The sequence below is a fragment of the Pteropus vampyrus genome, unplaced genomic scaffold, assembly GCF_000151845.1.
Source record: "Pteropus vampyrus isolate Shadow unplaced genomic scaffold, Pvam_2.0 Scaffold354, whole genome shotgun sequence".
NCBI lineage: Eukaryota > Metazoa > Chordata > Mammalia > Chiroptera > Pteropodidae > Pteropus > Pteropus vampyrus.
Window position 1 is genome coordinate 903,794 of NW_011889135.1, and position 14,324 is coordinate 918,117.

A 14,324-nucleotide genomic window follows, 5' to 3' on the forward strand; every position below is an offset into this window, starting at 1 on the left:
ATAACCAGGCATAAAAGTAGACAAGATTTGACTATAAATCAAGAGAGATGATTAAAACAGCCTCCTAGGGTATCAGACAATGGAATTATCAGACCCAGACTTGAAAATAACCATGCTTAAGGAATTAAAAGATAGGATTGAAAATTTCAGCAGAAAATTAAAAGTGATGAAAAACAACCAAATAGAAACTCTAGGGATAAAAATATATAATAATTGAAATTAAGAATGCAGTGGACTGGATTTAATAGCAGCTTAAACCTAGCTGAGGAAAAACTTCAGTGAACTGGAAGATGGGACAGAAAGGTCATCCATACAAAACATGCAGAGACAGAAAGATAGAAGATAGATTAGAGAATAAGAATTATATGGATTACCATGAAAAGATGTAAATATACCTGAAATTGGAATTTCAAAAGGAGAAAAGAGAGTGAAGGCAGCAGGAGCAATACCTGAAGAGCTGGTGGCTGTGAACTTTTCAAATTTGATAAAAGATATGAAACCACAGATTTAAGAAATACTGTAAATACCAAGAAGGATAAATAAAAAGAAAACTGCGTCTTGGCACATTAGAGAAAAACTGCTGGAAACCAAAGACAAAGAAAAAATACCTGTATTGTCATCAAAGGAACAGTGATGATCCTGACAATTGATTTCTCAACAGAAATGGTTAAAATGAGAGGAGAATGGAAAGTTATTTTTAAAGTGCTGAAGGAAAGTAATTGCCAACTTAGAATTTTGTTCTTTAAAAAATTTATGTCTTTTAAATTTGAAGGAAAAATAAGGGTACATATGCAATTAAAATACATGTAAAGTGAGTAGTAAATAGAGTTGAAATGTTCTAAAGTCCTTTTATGGACAAGTGGTAAAAGATTTTAAGAAGTTAAAGATGCATTGTAATATCTAAAGTAATCACGAAAACAATAGCAAAATAATGTTTAGCAAGATAATGAAGAAGGAAAATGAAATATAAACTACTTAATCGAATAGAAGGCAAGAAAAATAGAAACTAGAACGTGAAACAGAGAATGAATAAAATATAAGTAGAAAAAGTTTATTTTAAAGGAAAGAGCCTACTACAGATAAAGAAGAGCATTAATAATGATAAAAGGCTTATTTACTGGGAGGATACAATACTTCTAGACTTATATGCAGTTAATAACTGGTCTTCAAAATATATATTGAAAAAATTGACAGAATTAAAAGAGGAATAGTCAAATTCACCATCATAATGAGAGTTTTTTTTACATACCTTTTCTTAGTAACAAATATAGCAATGTAAAAAAATCAATACAGATATAAAGATTTGAGCAACACTAAAAAACTTGACTCAATAGACACTAGACTACATTGTACCCATTGGCTGCAAAATCCACATTTTTTTCTAAATGCATTTGAAATTCACCAAAGTTGAACATATGCTGTGCCACAAAATAAATGATTTTCAAGAAATCTCAAAAGATTAAAATTATACAAACTATGTTATTTAACCCAGTGGAAAGAAATCAATAAACAAAAAATAAGTAGAAAACCCCCAAAATGTATGAAAGTTAAGAAATATACTTCTAAAAGTCTATTGGTTAAAGAAGAAATCACAGTCCAAATTAGAAGATATTTTAACTGAATGAAAATGACATTATGAAATTTTCATGACTCATTATGGGATTCAGGTAAAACTATGCATGAAGGGAAGTTTATGTCCTTAAATGCATATATTATAAAAGAAAATGATAATATAAAAGATAATGGTAAAAGTAAATGATAAGCATCTATCTCAAGAAATTAGGAAAAAGAGCAGCAAATTAAACACAAATAAAGGAGGAAAAATAATAAAGATTGAAGCAGATATTAATGAATATTTCCTAATGTGTGATTTTTGAAGCCCTAAGTTTTTTTGAAAAGATAATTGATAATAAATACATTAGCAAAATTGAGCAACAAAAGGGAGAGATGAAAAGTGAGATTTCACTGTATATCCTACAGACATTCAATAGCATAAATATAATGTTATGAACAAGTTTATGGCAATACATTAGATGATTTAGATGAAACTGACAATTTAGATGAAACTGACAAAAAATTAAAAGTACCAAATTTAGATGAAGTGGAAAAACCACTAGAAGAACATAACTTGAAAATCTGAGGAATTCTAGAAGAATCAAAAAAAAATTGTATCTGTAATTTAAAATCTTCAAAGAAAACTTCAGGCTCAGATAGCTTCTCTGATGAGTTTTACCAATTACTTGAGAAAGAAACAATATCATTTTTACATAAATCTTCTAGTGAGTGGAAAAAGAGGGAAAACTTCCTAACTCTCTTCTTAAACAATCCAGCAAATCAAATGTCAATTCACTTAAAAATTAAAAACCTGTCTTGTAATTGTAAACTTCTAGAAAAATTTTTAATATGTTTGGGATATTTCAAGTATTTAATTTCCTTTTTGGTCTAGTCCCTTTGATTTGCAAAAGTAATTATTTTTCTTCAAGTAAATCAACAGTAGACTAAGAACTATCTTCATTGAACCAGTCATAAAATAATTCACCGATGTTTCAGTTTTTGTTACCACTAAAGGTACAATTTCTAATGTTCATAACTGAACAAGAGACAAATTTTTATTTAATAATGAATGTATCTTTCTGCCTCTAGGCAAGCAGTAATTTATATCAACTAGTTCTCTTGCCTTTTCGATGACATACCTCATTGCTTAACTAGATAAGATATTAACATTAGAGACATTTCTCCATGAATAGCCTGTATTAAATTGTGAGCTTCTCTATTTTTGAGCAAAGTTAAAAACAGATTTGATGTAAAAATTTAGTGATAGCTTCTGGAAGATAATTAAATGAGCACTATAAATTTAGTAATTAATTTGCAAGAAGAATACTCATTTAATTTATGATATTTGCAGGTTTTATGGAGGGTGGTGAGACATTTTTATATAAAAGAGACTCCATTTCTATAGTTTTTAGAAATTCTCCATTTGGATATCATGAATAAAGTTTGGAACGTGAATTAAGATATTTAGGTAGATGCATACATAACCAAATTCTACAATAAAAACATAGATTAAAAGGAGATATTAGTTGATAGATGAAGCATCAGTTGGTTTATTCTCTAAAACATGGGTGTTTTGAAAAAGATTATTAGGAAAAGGTCATCAGAAATAACTTCACAAATGATATATGTATATGAAGGAACATTTATCCAAGAATAGGCCACAGAAACCATAAAGAACTCTGTGAGGTTAAAGTTCAAGAAATATTGTCAACCAGGAAGCTCCTTTGTTTCTATCTTATTTAAAATTAAATTTATTGGGGGTAACATTGATTAATTATTTACATCATATGTATATTGCATTGTGTGTTCACCACCCAAAGTTAAATTTATTTCCGTCATCATATATTTGACCCCCTTTACCCTTATCTATCTGCTCCCCCTCTTTCTCTCTGGTAACCATTAAATTTGTTGTCTGCGTCCATGAGTTTCTGTTTGTTTGCCTTGTTCATTTGTTGTTTGTTTCCATTTTGTTTACAATCTTTTCCACAAAAATGGTTTTCGAACAGAATGGGAAGTTTTCACTCTCAATTAGTGTCTTTTAACATGTGAGTTAGTTCAGTAATAAACTTTTGTATCTTATGTTATTGACCGTTCTCAAAGGCAGGTTCATATTTCCAATTAAGAGTGATTTTACAGTTTTCACAGGAGATAACCTGCTGCAGCATGTTAACTAGGACAGGGACTGTCCTCTGCTGAAGCACAGCCCACATTAACCCAGAATTAAAGAAGTGGGCTTTATGATGACTGACATGACAGGGCTTGGAGATCAACATATCATGATTTGCTTAAGGAGCTTTGCAATAGGTATAGCAGTAAATCCAGTGACAATTTGTCAGATAACCTTGGAAAGTTTTGGAGTCTGTCATTTTTTTCTTATCTGCTAGAAGTATCTTATTCAGTTCAGGACTGGCACGTGTAGAATTGCAGCTCTGCTGGTTTCTATGACAAAAGAAATCCTGGAATATGCAGGCAAAAGCTGTTACTCTGAAGGGCATGAGGTACTTTCTATAGAGATAAGGAGGGAGAAAATGTCACAGAGCATGCTCAGCCGTCCATGCCCTGGCCAACTCCCCTCCAAACAGCCCCAGCTCACAGCACCTATCAGGTCAGTTGCTCACTGCCATTAGTTGGATCAATGGGGTCAATCAGCTTGCTGCACAGCTGGGTGTTCCTTGCTCAGGCTGTCAGGCAGCCCTGGCTTGGCACCTGTTGGCTCCTCTACAGGGCATGAAGCCTTCTCCCTGTCACAGACCACATTTGTTTATAAAGCCTGCTTAATCTTGATAATATAGATGTTAAGGAGAATTAAAATTATAGGTCAATCTCAGTCATGAATGTTGATTAAAAATACAAAATATGTAGTATTAGAAAATTGAATCCAGCAATACATAAAAAGGATACTGTATTAGGACCAAGTTTTTTCATTAGTATATGTGTGTGTGCATGTGACTGTGTGTATGTGTGCATCAGAAATGTAAGACTGGTTCAATATTTAAATATCAACCAATATAATTCATTGCATGAAAGAACAGAGGAAAGTCATAAGATTATCCTTATAGAGACAAAAAGAACATTTAATAAAATTAACTATCCACAAATAGTGTGTAGCAAACATTATATTCAATAGTGTTATTGAAAGTGTTATTCAATATTGAAAGCTCCTCATTTTTGAAATCAGAATCAAGACAAGTATATTTACTATCCCCATTTTCTATTCAACATTTACATTGGAGAGCCTAGCCAGCCAGTGCAATAAGCAAAAAAGTGTATATATAATATAATGCTTGCAAAAGAAGAAACAAAACTCTTATTAATCATAGAAAAGCCAAAAAATGTTATATACATTATTTAGAAGAATAAGCGAATTTAGCAAGCTTGCCGAATATTAGGTCAATATACAAAATTATGTACTATATATCAGCAATAATTAGAGAACAAAAATATTCTGTTTTCAAAACCATCAATTATCTAGAAATATATGTAACAAAAATTTTGAGCTCTCTTCTCTGAAAACAAAAAATATTAAGAGAAATTTAAGAAGCCCTAAATAAATGGAGAGCTGTACCATGTTCCTGGATTAGAAGGCAGCAATGTAAAGATGAAATCCCTATCAATATGCCAATTCTCTCTCTCTCTCGCTCGCTCGCTCGCGCTCTCTCTCTCTCTCTCTCTCTCTCTCTCTCTCTCTCTCTCTCTCTCTCTGCGTGTGCATAGAAATTGGCAAACTGATTTTAAAAAGTAGTGGAAATACAAAGGTCCAAGAATAGCCGAGATACTCTTCAAGAATAAAGTTAAGAGGATTTACTATCAGATATCAAGGTTTATTGTATAGCTACAGTACTAAGGTAGTATGATATTGGTGCAAAAATAGACATATACCATGGGAACAGAATAGAACATCCAGAAAATACTCACATATGTGGTCATTTGATTTACAACAAAGGTGGCACTGAAGCAGTAGGGTCAAAATCTTTTCGATAATTGTCGTTTCCCCGCCCCCCCCCTTAAAGTCCTAAATATGAAAAGTAAAGCAAAAAAAAGCTACTAGAAATTAATATCAGGAGGATGTATTCATGACTTTGGAGTATTGTGATTTACTTTATAGGTAAACTGAACAGAATAACAGGTTCAGATTCTTCTTTTTCTTTTTTTCCCTTATTTTCCTGTTTTCCATTGGCTAGTTCAGATTCATGTTTATTTACCTCCGTCGATTCCTTAAACATATCAATATTTTTGTACTACCCGTAATGAGAGATATATACTCACATTAACTCCTATACTTTTTGTTTCCCCCACCAGCTCCATCATATTGATATTGTCTAGAATTTTTCCAGTTTATTATAAATAAATTTTCTCTTCTTCCTTAGCCTTCAAAATTGTTTAGACAATGATATATCTTACCAAGAAATTCCATATCCCATTACTTCTCATATTTTTAGTACTTCTGAATGTTTTTCCTTATTACGTGGGTGTAGCAAAACTTTTGCAGCTTGTGCGACCAAGAATATTTTATTATATCCTCACATTTGAATGACAATTTGGTTGCTTAGATAAATCTAGTTTTAAATATATCTTTCTTTAGTACTTAAAAAATACTACTCCATTGATTTCTTGTACCTAGTATTACAGTTGATAGGTATAATTTCAATATAATTCTTGTTATTTTATAGATGATCTGCTTCTATCTGGAAGCTTTCAGAATTTTCGCTTTGTTTCGAGAATCTTAAATTTCATCTCTAGACAGAGGTGTACTTTTCCTTACATCCTGTTTGACATCCTGTGGGCCTTTTAAATTTAAGGTCATTTATCTAGCTTTAGTTCTAGAAAATTTGTCTCCCTTGTATCTTCAAATATGTTCTCTTTATTTTTTGTCTTCCTTTCTGAAATTCCCATTACCCAGTTACAAGCAGTTTTTCCTTCTGCCACATACCTGAGATGCTCTCCCTTTATTTTTTCCTCCTGTCTCCTGTGAGAGTTGCTCAATTTGTATGTTACAGATTTGTTCTGTAGCAGTACCTGTGAGCTCGTATTTACCTGGAGATATGAGATACCCTGACTATGTGTCGATAATGTGTTGGGAGAGTCGAAAGAAGGAGATGGATCCTAGGGCACTGAGCCTTGGCCTGATGGAACCACTGCCTAACACTCTTATTGGTGGTCCTCTCACCAGGTAATTCCCTGCTTCTAGGTTTCACTTTTAAACTCTTGGAGGAGAAGCAGTTCTTGGAGGAAGCAGCCTCCTTAGGTTATAGTTCATAACCTTGGGAGATTGGAAAGGCAGTGATTTTCTTCCCTCTCAGGTTACCATACTTATCAAAGAGCATTCCATCAAAAATACTCCAATAAAAAACCAAATAACTACATTAAAATCAAACAGAAAACAACTGACTAGACAAACCGCTCAAAAGCAAACAAAAACTTCAACACACACATTCTGGGAGTCTTATAAACCAGTTACAACATGAGAATTCTTTTACCATAAGCTCAATGAATATATGTTTGTGTCTGGTATAGTAAAAAAATCCTTCAAGAACCGTGCTTCCTTGAATACATATTTTTTTCCAGTCGTGTTTCCAGTGTCTGGAGCAATGTAGTTTGCAGCATTGTGTATGTGTTTAAGGAACAGGGGAATACATGGCTTTGTCAGATGCTATTTAGGAGAATGTAGATATATTCTAAATTAGTCAATATAGTACTCCCTATTCCCATATCTTACTTCTCTTCAATCCCCTTAAACAAAAACAAAAACAAAACAACTCCACAAACAAAGGAATAGTCTATCTCTTAAACTTGGAAATTCTTAGATGCATAATAGGCATTCTATGACTTTTACAAAGGTAGTTTTTGATTCTAGTGAGCTTTTTCCACATTTCAAGGTCATCCAGGTAATAAATAAGCAGCTATTAGTAGGACTCAACATACTAGAGTTAAAAACCACAAAAATCAACCCAGTCAAATCAAACCAAACCGCAATAGAAGCAGTAAAAGCACCATACCCTCAAAGTTCTAAGAATAGTATGTAATGTGTCTGAGACCATCTGCAGAAGTCTCTCCTTCGAGAAGTTAACCACAAGCAAAGATCCCTGGGTCCTGCAGCCTGCGGTCATGGGTGCCATTTTGAAGAGTCGTGTGTGAGTGTGTGTGCACACGTGCATCTTTGCTACAACTTGCAAGGAAGAGCTTTGCAGTCAGGTGGGGGTAGCCATTCTCTCTTCATTGTATACTCTGTCCTGTACAGCCCTGGGTGCTTCCTCTGTACAGTGCTCTCTAATTGTGGTTTGACCTGTCCTCTTATTGGCCAGGCCAGGAAGCCCTGTAGAGACTGACAAGCTCGTGGGGAGGCAGTGTGGCAAAGTGGAAAGAGTCAAATGCTCTGGGCTAGAGACGTTATTTGACTTCCCCTAGGAATTAACAAGACTTGAGGCCATCAGGAAAGTTGTTGAAATGTGATTTTGTGAAAATCAGATAATCTCTCCGAGCAAGGGTTGTCAAACTTTAAAAGGTCAGATAATAAATGTTTTTGGCGTTGTGGACTATATCAGCGGTCCCCAACCTTTTTGGCACTAGGGACTGGTGCTCCTATGAGTATCTAATGCCTGGTGATCTGAGGTAGAGCTGAGGTGATGCTAGCACTGGGGAGTGGCTGCAAATACAGATGAAGCTTTGCTTGCGTGCCCGCTGTTCACCTTCTGCTGTGTGGCCTGGTTCCTAACAGGCCATGGACTGGTACTGCTCTTTGGCCTGGGGGCTGGGGACCCCTGGACTATATGGTCTCTGTTGCAACTACTCCCCTCTGGCATCACAGCAAAAGTAGCCATAGACAATGTGTAAATGAATGGATACAGCTGTGTTTCAATAAATCTTTATTTATAAAACAGGTGCTGGGGGCCAGTTTGGGCTCATGGACCATAGTTTGTCTTCTTGTGTCTTCAAGCCTTGGGAATCTTAGGATTAAAATTGGCAGTCCCTACCTATAGTAATGTGTTAGTGTCCAATTAGACTATAAAGATGAATATTATTTTTAAACTATGTGTAAGTGGTTGTATGTGAGAGTCAATTTTTAGGTGGAACAGAAATGCCTTGGGAGATTCAACAACCTTTCTATAGCTTAGGCAAATCCAATTTTCTGGATGAAACTAAAAGTCTTCATCTGTTTTTTCTGCTTACCCAGTAGTCCTAGTGAAAAGGTACTTACACGAGTCAACCGTCAATGACTAGAAAACTTGCAGAATAAGTTTCCCTAGGAATGCATGGGAAGGAGGAGTGTAGAGAAATGGGAGGTAGGAAAAAGGAAAGGCCTTTGGCCATGAATACCTGGACTTTGCTAAACTGCCTCTTAGAATAAATAATGACTTTGCACGAGGCTATTTGGCTTGGGAAGTATCCTTCAGTTACTCTGACAAGGTGTTCATGGTTGCCATTGGCTTCCTTCTAGGGAGGAAGGCTTAGCTTAGAATTACTTGCTCAGAAAGACAGAGAAGGGGAACTTTCTAGGAGGCTTGACCTTGGAAGTGATAGAACTTCCAGGAAGGGAAGCTTGGGATGTGACCGTGCGTGAATCCACGGTGTGCAGGGTGCATGTGGTGGCTGTGAGCAGCTTTGCTTTCTCCTGGTCTCAAATCCAGGAGACCTGCCCCATCCTGGGACCTACCCACGGAAAGGAAACCTTCAGCTTGTAGTGACTGGCTGATTTTGTGTTGATTTGTCTGATAACAAATCTTTTTTCTTAGATAGCTGGTCAGCTTTTTCCTTTTAAAGTTGGAAAAACAGTGCATAACCAGAGGGTCGCAAGCAGCTCCCCTTGCTCAGCTTTTATTTATAACCCATGATCTAATTTTAGCAAGAGATATTAGAAAATTGCCCCTTTGCTCCTGTGTTTCACATTTTAAGATGCTAGCATTTAAATGATTAAAAAGTTGTATCTCTCTTAAGAGCTGTGGCTGACATTTTTATATTTTAAAATGTCTCCATTAGAGCAAAGCAAATTGTTCCAACCCCAAAATATAGGGCCTTAGAGATTTGCTTAGGAGGCATGAGAACACTTCTCTCTCTTTTTCTTTCTTTTTTTTTTTCTTTCTCTCAACTTCAAATGCCTTCATCATAAAATGTGATAATGGGTAGAGCAATTTAATCTTTTTAATAGACTGGTGAAAAAGATACTTCTCATTGGTCCTGGGAGCGAGTGTGAAAAATCTGAGTGTGGCCCTGAAGGAGGAGGAGTTGTGTATGTGTGACATAATCTAGAACTGTAAACACATGCTGACAGGCATGAGCACTGATAAAGGGAGTCACATTTGTTATTAAAATGTATGCCACATTTTAATAATGGAAATGTTCTTTACTATTGATAATAATAAATGGTTCAGAAATGTCTACTTTTTTCTTGCTATTAAAATAAACAAAGAAACATATTATCTCTCAAATAACAGTCCCAAGTTAGGCTGTTGGAGGGGTGGGGACTTATACTTGGCTTCTTAGGTTTCCTCTATGCTATTGCTCCAGCTACAGTACCCTATGGTGTTACCCTCATCTGCTTGGTGTGAGCTGTGTGTATACAATGGTATAAGAATGTACATTTATTCCATGGGACTCTATAAAGAATATTATTGGCCTCATTTCTTTCCACTTAATGGGTAGAGCAATTTAATCTTTTTAGTAGACTGGTGAAAAAGATAAGTGGAAAGAAATGAGGCCAATAATATTCTTTCCTTATACCTTTTCGAGCAACAAAGCTGTTCACTGTCCTTTTTCAAGAAGTGAATCTTTTGCAGCACCATCCTCATTGAGTCCTCGCTTCCTTGCGGCAAGCTACAAAGCAGGGTTACGGAGGCTGCAGTTCTAAGGGCTCAGTAATGAGCCCAAAGTGTGGTGAAGGAGCTGGAAGCTGCTATGAATAATGAGAAAACCAAATGGAATGAGAGTAACAGTGACAACAGATAGCTTTGTCTTGTGTAAATTAGGTTTGTCCAGAGCAACAGAAGCTAGGATAAACTCAAAGTGAAATTTCATCTTCAGGCTCATGTTACCTTCAAAAGCAATTGAAAAAGCTGACAAGTAACCCAAGCCACTCTCTAATCAGGAACATTCTTTCCGGGTAATGTCGCCAGAGAGAGCTAAGTCCTAATTGTTCCCTTTTGGGTGGTACTATTAAGCTTTGTTTTGTGGGTACACCCACCAGCTTGCCTAGCTCCTCATTCCTAGCTGATTCGGCCTACGGTATTTTGCTATTTCTCCAGCAGACACTCTGAGCTCTCTGCAGATCACATCTTTGTATGAACATCACACTTTAAAGTTGACAGGCTGGGGTTTCACTTCACACTCAAGAGGCAGAGCTCTGTCAGATTTTAAGTGAAAAGTTACAGCTTGTTTAAACCTTATTCAGAGTAAGTTGGAAGGAAAGGAAGACTCTGGGTGCTCAGAATAGCTTGTTTTCTTAAGATAAACTCTGAGAAGCACTTTCATTGGCTGACATATTTCCTGGCAAAACAAAACAAAACAAAATTGTAGCGTAGCAAGGCATGGAGGAAGAAGTGTGGTCTTTAGAATCAGAGTTGGGTTTTGATCCTAGCAATCCCAAATGCCAGCCATTTAATTGCTGGAGACAACTAATTATTCCCAAATATTCACTTCCCCTTTCTTCTTTTGAAAATAGAGGAGTGGGACTCATCAGTCTTCAGGTTGAAACTGTATTCCCTAGACTCTTTGAACTAGTTGTGGGCAAATGACTAAGTTCTCCCAAATGACATGTGAGTGGAAGTGCCATGAGAAATACCAGCATTACCTTCTTAAAGGACAGTGTCAGACTTTCACCACTTATCCATATTTATTTTTATGAGTTGAAACACTGCTATGGCACTGAGGAGCTGACTCCTGCCAGGCCTGTGAGAACTGCACTGTAGAGAATGGTCAAGCAACAGCATAGGAGGAACCTGGATCTCTGAATATTTGCATAAAACAGAATTGCTCACTTATCCTAGCCCCCCTGCCTATCTCTGTACTGTTAACTGAGAGAAAACAGGACTATCTTATTTTTGTGTCACTATACTATTTGGTACAACTTATGTTCTAATTAATAAATTGACTTGGAGGAAGTTAATTGACTTCTCTGCCCCTCTGCAAAACAAGGAATACGTCTGCGTGCATGTGTTCATGTGTGTGTGTGTGTGTGTGTGTGTGTGTGTGTGTGTAATTTTCTTTACAGGCTTAGTGTGAAGATTACACAAAGAAATGAATATTAATGTGTTTGTTGTATGTTCTGTTTGCCTAGTGATACCATTATTTATGCATGCATATAAGTCTACCAGGAAAGCACAGATTTTCAAGATAGAAAAAATGAAGATGTATAACATGTATTTATTTTCTCTGTGTCACAACTAAGGTGATCAGCTGTCCAGTTTTCCTAGGACTGAGGGGTTACAGGAAGTGAGACTTTTAGTTTTAAGGTGACAGTCTCAGGCAAACTGTGTCAAGTGGCCATTGTAGGTAGAGGCCCAGCATGTGGGACTTCCAGTGCTAACACCAAGGCAGTCCCAGAAAAACTGGAAATAGTTGGTCGTGCTAGTCACAACACACCACCTGGAGAAGTTCTTTGAAATAATAATTCTGAATTTGAAGTAACATGCATCCAAACTTTCTGTCTGGATCAGGTGGGAATTTTACCCACTGATGCCAACACTACAATTCGTATAATTTCTTTTTCTTTGAGACACTCACTATTGTAGAAAAGAAATGCTTGTTACGTACCCCTGCCATTACTAGCTCATTGCCACCCCAAAGAAGTAGATGTTGTCATTCTTTTGTAGTAAGAAATGGAGGCTATAGCAATAAACAAATGGTGACATAGTTATTGGGTTCCTTTGGGTAACTTTAAGTCCAGACCTTTGACTACTGAGTTATTGCATTGGTGGAAGATGACTGAAATATTGATTTGCTTTGCTGGGGGGCATATTTGGTTTATTTATTATGAATACAGGTTCATTCAAAGGAGGAGAGACCAGAAATAAGGCTTTATTTGTAAACACTAAACCACTATGTATTGCTTATGCTATATCTGAAATTGGGTTTTGAATTTGCCTACTAGTAAATTGATTTGGTGAGTTTTAACTTAGAACTTAGCAGACAAAATCTGGTTAGTTTTTCTCAATATGACTTTGTTGAGATTTTTACTCATTCTGTCCCCAACCCCATTTCGTCCTGAGTATGAAGAGGATTACAGTTATATCCTAGATCAGGTCTGAGCTCATTCCTCCAAGTAAGAGTTGGTGTCTCCAGCAGTCACCTGAGTACTAAGCACATGTTCTCGAAGGGAGAGCACCGGGGTGATGTGTTGGATGGGCCAGGGCCAGTTGTCCTCTGGAATTGCTATTCACCTTTGATTTTGGAACTTTTTTTATTGGTTTTTCTAACTGCTGTAATAACTTGATAGTGATATTTTCCAGAATTTACTGGCTTTATCTCTAGAAGTACCTGGAAAAAATCTTCATCTTAAGTGAAATCATATGGGGACAATAGCTCCTCTGGCCGCAGTAAAAACACTATATAATCAACATCAAGTGCAAAACCAGTGTCACTGTGGGGCTGTGATGGTCACCATTGTTGATGTCATTGGACTGATTAACTATAGAGGTGTCTCCCACTCCTCAATTTTTCCAAGCTTCTTGCTGGACCAAACGGATGGTATTTCCCAAACACAACACAACCATGATTTGCCAGAGATACATGAATATTGTAGGTAGGTAAGCAGTCCAGTTCTGTTTAGGGAAGGAGTAATCTAGCTTCACAGACCAGATTGTATTTTCATTGCTAAAAGCTATCACTTTCTTATCAAACAGATATTTTGGTTATCTTTGCCAGAAAATCAACCTAATGAAGTGTTGCATACTTTTACAATGTTTTTCTTTGGCATCATAATGTTATGATTTTAGCTTGTGCAATATTTATGTGAGGTGAAGTACAGGTCTAGAAACTAACTTTTTTGGATCAACAATCAGAAGACTCAGCTAGGAAAAGAGAATGTACTTTCTCATACACTTGCTTTTTAAATTTTCAATGACAAGAAAAAGTTCTTACTATAGTAATAGAATCTTAAACAATACATATGTTATTTATAAGGAGCTTTATATGGCTAGAGACTTATTTTTCTTGTATTCTAGCGTTTAGAATGTTTCTGCAAAGTTTCCTGTTTTAGAAAATTTGAAATTTCTAAGTAAGATTAATATTTCTGCTCTGGCACTCTGATAATTTTATAAAATTATTGAGAAGAGGAGCTAAAAAAGTTAAAGGGTTGCATATATTGTTTTTGAGAACCTGAAAAAAATATATTTATTTCATTGCAAATGTTTATTAACTAGATTTAAATATCTTACTATTATTGTTTTCTCTTGGGCTTTCCTCTTATCTCAAATAGAAAAAGATACAATAATTCTACAAAGGTTTGCTGTGGGAATTAAATGGATAATGCTTATAAAGCTCTTGGCATTGTGTCAAGGACATAGCAAGAATTCAATAAATGTTTTATATTCTATTATCAATGTCCTAATTCTCATTATACTATCTAAAAACTGTGGAGAACATAAAGATCTGCCTTCAAAGAATTTATAATCTAGTTGGTAAGACAGGGCTTAAGCTTGTGGATTTCTCTGTAATATATATGGTGGCACCATATGGGCCAAATTTTGTGTTCTATTTGAATGGATAATATTGAATTGTGAAAGTCAAATGTTTAGCCTAGTGGGCAGACAGAAAGCAGAAATTAAGAGAATGCAGGCAGA